Here is a 10,332-nt window from a genome sequence, read left to right as displayed (position 1 = left end):
GAATCATCCATAGCCATAGGATACACGCTAAAGTAGCAGACACTGATTAAAACTTCAAGTAAACAGCTAAATAGTCACTAAGGCAAAAATTGAGATTAACATATAATCTCAAAGGTCTCACATAGTAGAGAAACAGGGATTCATTCTCCTACTACCTTTATTGTCGCAATAGCACATGTGGTATGAATCACATGCTACGATGTTATTCTCTTTACTAAAAAGAGTGCATGTTGTCTTCAAATTTAACATCGTACAGATTTCGATCTAGACATACCTAACGTCTAATCCTGAATTCAACATATGAATTCTAATCTGGCTTTCAACAGGTTTAGTAAATGGTGGGTTCATTTACTTCGATCATTATTTACACATAAATGATCTCATCTTGACACAATTATCAAGGCGACCTCAACTTATGAATCTGTCTCTAATTTCATAATTTCAGCTACGTAAGTTGTTTCATAAGTAACGGTCTTACCCCTATTTGTACTTAACAAACAGAGATGATTGTCCATGTGAGTGGACCAATCTCCACCTGCCAACATGCTCACCGAGATCTTACATGAATGTAACAAATACAACATATACACTGAATAAATTATGGCAAATGACACAATCATAACACAAAGTCTGATTGTTATTTCAATATTGTTACATTCTACGAAGTCCCAAAGACTTTACATGTTCTTTAAATGACTCTTTAGTCATTGGCTTAGTAAAAGGATCTGCAAGCATAACACGTGTAGGGACATACTCAAGAATGACTTTTCTTTTAGCCACAATATCCCTTACAAAATTATATTTAATTTCTATATGCTTGCCTTTGCTATGATATTTGGGATCTTTGGAAAAAGCTATTACTGATCACAAGATGAGCGATCGACTCCCACTATCCTCGAATTTTCGGATGCTTGAAACCTTCTCAACCGATCGCTTCTTGCAATTCGAACATGCCACATATTCACTTCCATAGTCGACAAAGTTACACAAGCTTGTTTCTTCGTTCCATGAGATGGCGCCACCATTCAACAAGAATGCATAGCCCGATGTGGATTTTCTATCATCCGGTCCCCAGCCTCTGCATCTGAATAACCTTTCAGACTCATATCTGATCCTTGAAAACAGAGACAATAATCTGTTGTCGCCTTCAGATATCTGAATAACCTTTTTACTGCCTTCTAGTGTCTCGGTCCTGGGTTTGACTGGAAGCGACTGACCAAGCCCACAACATAGCTGATATCGGGACGTGTACACAACATAGTGTACATCAAACTACCAATAGCACTGCCATATGGTTTTTTATTCATCTCAGCTATTTCCTCTGGAGTTTTAGGACACATACTCTTGCTCAACACAGTACCTTTCACAATAGGTGTATGTTCTATGTTGCAATTAGACATGCTGAAATGATGTAACATCTTATTTATATAAGACTCTTGTGACAGACCCAAAAGTCTTTTAGGACGATCTCTTATGATCTTCACCCCTAAGATGTATTCAGCTTCTCCCATATCTGTTGTATCAAATTGTAATGACAGCCACTTCTTGACTTCATTCACATATCCTATGTCATTTCCAGCTATCAGCATATCATCAACATATAATGATAAAATGACATACTTTCCTTTTTCCTGTTTCAGGAAAACACAATGATCCTCATTGATCATTTCAAAACCATAAGATAAAACGACTTCTTTAAATCTTATGTTCCATTGTCTTGACGCTTGCTTTAGCCCATATATAGACTTTCTAAGTCTACATATTTTTTTCTCTTGGCCTTCAGCAATGAAACCTTCTGGTTGAACCATATAGATTTCTTCGTCAAGATCACCATTAAGGAAAGCAGTTTTTACATCCATATGATGTAATTCTAAGTCATAATGTGCCACAAAGGCCAAAATAACTCTTATTGATACAAATTTCACTACGGGAGAAAATGTCTCTTCAAAGTCAATACCCTCCATTTGGGTATATCCTTTTGTAACTAAACGAGCTTTGTATCTGTTAATCGATCCATCTGCTTTCCTCTTTATTTTGAGAATCCATTTATTCCCAATAGCCCTTCGGCCCGGAGGAAGATCGACTAAGTCCCAAACATGACTTTGAATCATGGACTCCATCTCTTCAACCATTGCAGCTTTCCATTTTTCTCTAACTCTACATCCCAATGCTTCCTCAATGGATTGAGGCTCGTCGTCGTCAATTGGAAGTGTAACCAATGCCTCATTCTCAATATCAAACCTCTTCTTAGGTTTGATCTTACGAACACTTCTCCGTAAGTTGGGCTGTTGAGAAGTCAACTCATGACTCGGCATATCACTCCCACTCGGTTGACTAGACTCAGGTATCCCTTTTGACACCTCTTTTGTTGATAATATCTCATCCTCCTCAAATAGAGGAACATTTTTATCAACATCACCTCTGATTGGGAACTCTGTTTCGAGAAAAGTCGCATCTCTCGAGTCTATTTCGGAGATGGTTTCATCTAGTTGCTCACCTATGAAAACATAACCTTTGGAGGTCTCATGATATCTTATAAAGATACATTTCTTACCTCTAGGCCCTAGTTTTCCATACTTGTGAGAAATATCATGAACATAAGCAGCTGACCCCCAGGGTCTCAGATTACTCAAATCTGGTTTTCTGCCTGTCCAACGTTCATATGGGGTAGATGGAACTGACTTTGAAGGCACTTTGTTAAGTATACAGGCTGCAGTTAATAATGCATCTCCCCAATAGGAAATTGGCAAATTAGCTTGCGTCATCATAGACCTAACCATTTCAAGAAGAGTCCTATTTCTTCTTTCAGCTACCCCATTTTGCTGTGGAGTTCCAGGGATTGTTAATTATCTAATAATCCCTCTATCATTACATATTGTCTTGAACATATCAGACAAATACTCCCCTCCACGGTCAGTGCGTAAAGTCTTAACTTTACGTTCCGTTTGATTTTCAACTTCGTTCATATAACGAATGAAGCAATCTAATGCTTCGGATTTGTGAGAAATCAAATACACATGACCGAACCTAGAGAAATCATCAATAAATGTAATGAAATAGGAAGCTCCATGTCTAGCCTTCACATTCATTGGACCACAAATGTCCGAATGAATTAACTGCAACGTTGATTCAGATCTAATAGCCTTACCAAATGGTTTCCTAGTTGCTTTTCCAGCAAGACAATGCTCACATATAGACAATTGAATCTTAGCTCGAGTGCCCAATAGACCCTCTTTAGCTAATCGATTCATACGTTCTTATCCTATGTGTCCTAATCTAGCAGGCCAAACCTCATCAGTTATATCTGCATCACTAGTTAAAGCAATGTTTGAAAAACAACCATCAATAGCATAATTGACATATGGTTCTACATTAAGAAGCATAAAGCCATTTGTTAAAAAATCATGTCTAATTGACATTGAGTCAATCTTAAGTTCAACACACCGACTGTAAAAATCAATATAATACCCTAAATCAAGAAGACACGTAATGAAAATAAGATTTCGTCACATTTTAGGAGCATACAAGAGTTCATGTAGAAACAAAACTCTACCACCGCGGAGGTTGAGTTTGCAAGTGTCGACTCCTTTGACTTCAACTCTTGCATTGTTTCCCACATAGATCCACTTGTTGCCAGCTGGTACCCGACGGTACTCAATAAATGTAACTCGTTCCCAAGCTACATGGTTGGTTGCTCCCGAATCTATAATCCACAAAGGATAAGAATCAGCTAACAACACTGAACTAGCAACAAAATGCTCTAGAAAAGAAGACACGCTTGGATTTACCTTTTTCGGCTCAATACACTCCCGAGCGAAGTGACCCTTCTTGCCACAGTTAAAACAAGTCAACTTGTTTTTAGGTTTATTTCTAGTCTTTTTTACTATCTTCTTGATTGGGCCTGTCCCACAGTAACAGTTTCCTGCTTCTTTCCCTTCCCTTTCTTGAACCATTTTTTTTTCTTGGATCCAAATGATCCAGCAGAACCTACAGCCACATAGGCTTGTCCAGAAATCCTTGCGGATTCAACTCTCTCCGCCTCCAATTCTACATGGCGTGAGACATCAGTGAAAGTCTTGATACTCTCACTGTGAGTGAAGGTCTGCTTCATGGTCTCCCAAGAATCTGGAAGTGAACGAATAACTGCTTGAACCTGTTGTTCATCAGTCAACTCATGACCAGCAGTTTTAAGCTCCCGAATCATGTTCGACATCTCCCTGAGGTGTTGAACCATTGACATATTCGGACGCTTTTTGTAGCTGTCAAATTTAATTGTCAGCTGTCGAAGCTTGCTCAGACTTACTCCACTGTATTTTTCTTTAAGGGCAACCCAGATTTCATGAACCGTAAGATATGACTCATATTCAAAAGCTAGGTCGTCTACCATTGAACTAATCAATATACCCTTTGCAGTGAAGTCCTTTTTCTTCCATGCCTTATAGGCATCAAGATCTCGTCTGTGTTGTGCAGTGGGACCATCTGTTGGTACAACCTTGATTTACAGTCTCTAGAACTTCTTGCTCCTCAAGTACATATTGTATCCTGAGGTGCCAGATCTTATAGTTATCCCCATTAATTTTTTTCACCTTTGTTGAGTTCAGCTATTATGTTTTTGGTTGCCATAATCTATCATAAATAAACAAATTATTTAGTATTCAGTGTAAATCATATGTATGCAATTTATGATTGACTTAATATTACTTTGAATTGGTTTACAAAATCAAGTGACAACTATGTTTTCACTCATCATCCGTATGACCAATCAAATTAATATTAATCAATTCTATTACATACATCCCAACAAATGAACTAATCATTTATAATATCATGAATTCATTAATTAAATGAACTAATCATTTAATATATCATGTTTTTTTTAATTAAATGAACTAATCATTTAATATACCATGAACTAATCATGCATCATGTCAAGCAAACAGCATAAATAAATGAACATATCATTAATATAAAATTATGCTGCAAATTGTTAACATATAACCAACTGACATGAATGAAATGGACTAACTATTGTTCATACAAAACGACAATAAAAATAACAGAACTCTAATAAACTAGATAGGCAACTACCACTCCCACTAGGATAGACACTAGTGCATTGGCTAATATAATCCCTCTCAGCCTGGACTCATTTGGGGTAATCCCAGGCAAGATAGCTTCAAGGCTCTCTATTGGATCCACAATTGGATCCTCTTCTGGTTCCTCCTCGATCATTTCCGGGTCCTCTTCGAACTCTTCCGGATCCTCTTCAGTCATATGATGAAGCAGCTCCTCACATAATATAGAATATGTGACGCGTCCTTGATGACGCCCCCAAATATAGTCTGCTATCATCCTAGGATTTTCTAGCAATGATTGCATCAAAGCCCAAATCCTATAACTGTCCAGGACTGGAAACTCTTCTCGCTCAAGTTTCCAAAACAGATCATCAAGCCGTCCAATGTGTCCGTCGACTCCATAAGCAGAGTTATACTCTATCTCCTGAATCTCCTCCCTGAGCTGATTTCGTCGCACTTCGCGACGAGTCAATGTGGTAATCGTCCGTGCCATCTGAAAAATTGAAAATAAATAAGTCAGTACAAAACCGACTAACCAGTACAAAACCGGCTTATTTCAATTTATACAGGCATAGTACCAACATAATAAATCAAGAAAAACAAATCTTCTCGATTTTCAGGAGTTTAAGTCAACAATTAGAACTAATCTAATTGGCCAGACCCATCGGATCGGTTGATTAGGGATCCAGATCCTAAGATCAGTCCATTGTCCTTAATTAGAACTAATCTAATTGGACAGAGATTTTTGTACCTATGTTCTGTTAATTTTTCTCTAAGTCCATTTCAACCAATTTCAGACTTATTGATCAAACTCAGGTCCGTTTGATCAAACCAATGCCATTGGTTTAAGTCTGACCAATTAGAACAAATCTAATTGTTTTGATCAAATCTGACCCATTAGAACAAATCTGATCATATTTGGTCCAAGTCCAATTAATCAACCCAAATTGATTTGGGGTTGGATCAAATTAATTTGATTAAACCCAATGATTTAATCTAAACCGGGTCTAATTGGACCCACCAATTTAAACCCATCTAATTAATTAAAATTAAAACAATAATCTTAATTTTAATTAATTCTAACATGCATTATTTATATATATTAATATATATAAATAGTTTTTAAAGCATGTGAGCTTGCACTGTTCTGTTCGAACCAAAAAACATACAGTTTCCCTTTTTTTTTTCTTTTAAATAGAACTTATCCTATTCAAAGAGATTAAAGAAAAATAAACGAACACGTCTTCTGCCGTTTTCTCCGCCGCACCCACGTCGCTCACGCACGCCACCAAGCCGCCCACTTCGATCACGTAGCCCACGCCGCAACTGCGACAAACATAGTCGCCGGCCATACCAGCCTTCTACCGGTGGCAGCCGGTCCTTTCCGGTACCATAAACCAGTCATCTTTAGGCCCGACGAGATCGCCGACAGTGGTTCTGCCTGTCCTAGCCACCAACACATAACCGGCCAGCCAGGACGCCAACGACGGCCACGGACTGCCGTCGCCGGCAAATCCAGCAGTCTTGATTTTACAAATTTGGCACAACGTGTATGCTACGACACATTAGTCATGCAAAACAGCGACGGGAAATGACAAAACGAGGAAACATTCGAACGGCAATATTATAATTCGTCTATAAGCATTTAGAAATAACTACGCGCGCTCTGATACCAATGTAGAATATATGTTCTAAATGCATGAAAGACGAATTAAAAATAAATGCGGTAAAAACTTACAGTGATCTCCCGCAGATCCGCAATCGGCAATGGCGAAACTCGCTATCGGAAGAGCGATCACAAGATCGGAAAGCCCTCCGCAATTCCACAAACCAAATCCCGCCGCCTTGAATCTTCTCCTCTTACTCTCGTCGTTGCACAATAGCAATTTCACACACCCTGAGCCTTGGACGGACCCCCTTTATATAGGGAAATACACTAGGGACATAATGGACTTTTCCATTATGTGTAGTGGGGAACATGGGCCACGTTCCCCACTATCCCCATTTCCAACACTGACAATCTCACCTTTCTGTATTTTTATATTAAATAATTTATTCAAGTATAAATCTCTCTTTATTACCTTTGCGTCGTTGGTTCCCTCGTGTAATTGTATGAGTTTGTCTCATAGTTCTTTGGCATTTTTGTGTGGGTTGACGCGATTCAACTCCTCCTCGGTTAACCCGCACTGGATTGTGTTGAGGGCTTTGAAATCAATTTGAGCTTTTTTCTTCATTTCTGGATTTCAATTTTCCGGATCCATTATAATTCCGGCGTTGTCGACGGGCGCTTGTATCCTTTGGTGACGCTAAACCATTGGTCGCATTCAGTTTTAAGATACACCTTCATCCGCTTCTTCTAGTTTGGGAAGTCGTCCCCGTTGAAGAGTGGAGGGCGTACGGTGGTGTACCCTTCAAGTTGTGCCATTTGAATGTTGAAAAGATAAACTAAAGAAGGTACCAAGACTTGGTCTTGGATTAGTAGAGTTTGAGATATATATAAAAAATATATAGAAGAATTTGATAAGTGTTGCACCAATCTCAAGTTAAAACCGAATGAAAAAAAATTATCTGAATAGGTAAAGTTTTACCAATTCAAATAGAATGCAAAAAAAACAAAGGAATATGAAAACAACTCCCCCGGCTTGATTGGTGGTTGCACCAAATCAGAGCAAAACCTACTCTGATACCACTTGTTGGATCGAGACACACATGAGAGGGGGGTGAATCACATGGTTTTGAAAAAATGATTTTCTTGGTTTTAAAATCACGAGTACGCGCGGAGAAAAAAGAAAATAGATGAACAAAAATGAAACAGAGAGAACACAAGCAATTTACTTGGTTCGGAGCCTTCGACGACTCCTACTCCAAGACCCAAGTCCCGCGTGTTGGTGTAGGGAGCACCAGACGATCGAACCTAAGTTTTGATTATGGAAAAGGGTCCAAAATTAAGTTGTCTTGTGATCTAATAAGGTTGATTGAGCTTGCAAGAAAGTCCTAAGTTGTCTTAGACAAAAGTCCTAGTGAATTCTAGCCAGGTAGAAAACCCTAGGGGTGGTAACCCTAGGTCATAGGAGGCGGTAACCCTAGGTGATGAAAAGGCCTAGTGAATTCTAGGCAGGTGGAAAACCCTAGGGGGAGGTAACCCTAGGTCCTAGGGGGTGGTAACCCTAGGTGATGGAAAGTCATAGCTGTGGTTAGGCAAGTGAAAAACCCTAGGGGGTGGCAACCCTAGGCGAAAAGTCTTAGCGGGTCGAGCGCTTTGGGAAAAACCCTAGAGTCGGGGACTCTAGGTGAAAACCTTGGTGGTCGCGGACCAGGTGGAAGTCTGGACGGATCGTGGAGCGTCCAGCAAAAAGTCCTGAAGCCTCGGGCGCTGAGCAAAAGTTTAGTTGATCTGGAGGGCCGGTCTGGCAATAGGTAACTTCTCCTGAGTGGAGTAGGTGAGGACACATTCCCCGCTAAGGGAACAGTAGACGTGTGTTCGACCTAAGGTTTCCAGAGGAAATCCAAAGTCAGAACTGGGTAGTCCGAAAGCTGTCAAGTTATTTATTTACATATTAATTGATATTTGTCTAACTCTATTTTGCATAAAACTAATAAGTTTTACAGGGTCGGACTTAGCCTTGATCGGTAAACCGAACGACCGGATCGGTTGACCGAACCCCAGTACAGTAGGATCAAATTTCTAGAGATCAGACCAGGTTTGATCGAGGGATCAGTTTATCGAACCTCCGGATCGGTCGACCAAACCGAGGATAAGTGGTGATCGGATCGAGCCAGGTTGATCGAATCAGATAAGGCGAAGACCATCAACTAATCGGTCGATCGAACGGAGGGATCGGTCAACCGAACGAAGGCTCATCTAGTGAGACTGCATATGGACAGAAGGTCGGGTGGATTGAGCAGGTTCAGTCGACCGAACCTAGGGATCGGTCGACCGATCCGGGTCGAGTCAAAACTTGATCCCGAGATCAGAGGATCTGGATCAGGTTTGAAGAGGCTATAAAAAGGGGTCTCGGCCAGCACTTGAGAGAGACCGAAAATCAGACTACTTGCGCTCCTATGTGTTGCTCTGAAACGCTTCAACAACCCTCAACTGCTGCTCCGACAATCGACGACTCTTTTACTTATACTTATATTGTCGGTATACTTTGTTTAGTTTTGTACTTGTAATCGCTTACTTGTAAAGAATTTTTGAGCTATCAGTGATTGCCCACCGATAGCGATCAACAATCGCGGGCCTTGGAGTAGGGGTCGTCATAGGTTCCGAACCAAGTAAAAGAAATCGTGTTAGCGATTGCTTTTGTGTCTTTCTTTATTCCGCTACATTATTCTGAGTTTTTCGAAATGAACGAATTAGCCATGTGTGTTATTCACCCCCCCCCCTCTAGCACGTCATCGATCTTACAATTGGTATTAGAGATATGCCGCTCTAAATTGGTGAAACCACCAATCGAGCAGAGAGTTTTTTTTAAAAAAAATTATACATCATTTTTGTTTTTCCCTCCAAAATTATCTTTGAAAAATTCCTTTTCATCTTTTCACCATTGGTCAGTATTAGCAAAATATCACATTTACCAAAATTTGTAATAATAATTTTTTTATTAATATTTTATTATTATTTTCAAAATTAGTGAAATATTTTATTTTCTCTCACACTACTAATCCAAGACCAAGTCTTGGAACATTCATTATTTTTCTTATTGCATGTGAGATTTCTCTTTTTTAATAGCCCACCAAGAAGGCTACAGCACAACTCGTCCGCCTCTTTTCTCCGGTGAAGACTTCGGCTACTGGAAGGGTCGAATGAAGTACTATCTGAAGACAGAGGTAGAGATGTGGATCATCATTCAAACTGGCTTCTTCCTACCAGTCGACAGCACCGAAGCACCCGTGTCATGCGAAAACTAGGACACACACCTGATGAAAAAGATAGAGGCTGATGCAAAGGCAACTCGAGCCCTACAATGAGGACTAACCAACGATGAGCTGAATCAAGTTGGACCATTTAGAAGTGCAAAGGATCTCTGCCAAAAGTTGATCAAACTTCATGAAGGAACATCTGATGCTAAGGTATGTAAGAAAGATTTGTTGTTAAATAAATTACATAACATCAAAATGTAGAATGGAGAATCAACAAGTTAACTACACGCCTAGATCCAAGATCTGCTGAACGACCTCCACGTGATCGGAAAAAAATTAGAGAATCACGATGTCATTAGGTACGCGCTAAATGTTTTTCCAAGGAATGCCTTGT

This window comes from Zingiber officinale, chromosome 6B, assembly GCF_018446385.1.
Source record: "Zingiber officinale cultivar Zhangliang chromosome 6B, Zo_v1.1, whole genome shotgun sequence".
Lineage (NCBI taxonomy): Eukaryota > Viridiplantae > Streptophyta > Magnoliopsida > Zingiberales > Zingiberaceae > Zingiber > Zingiber officinale.
The sequence above is the reverse complement of the archived record's forward strand: the minus strand, read 5'-3'. Positions refer to the sequence as shown.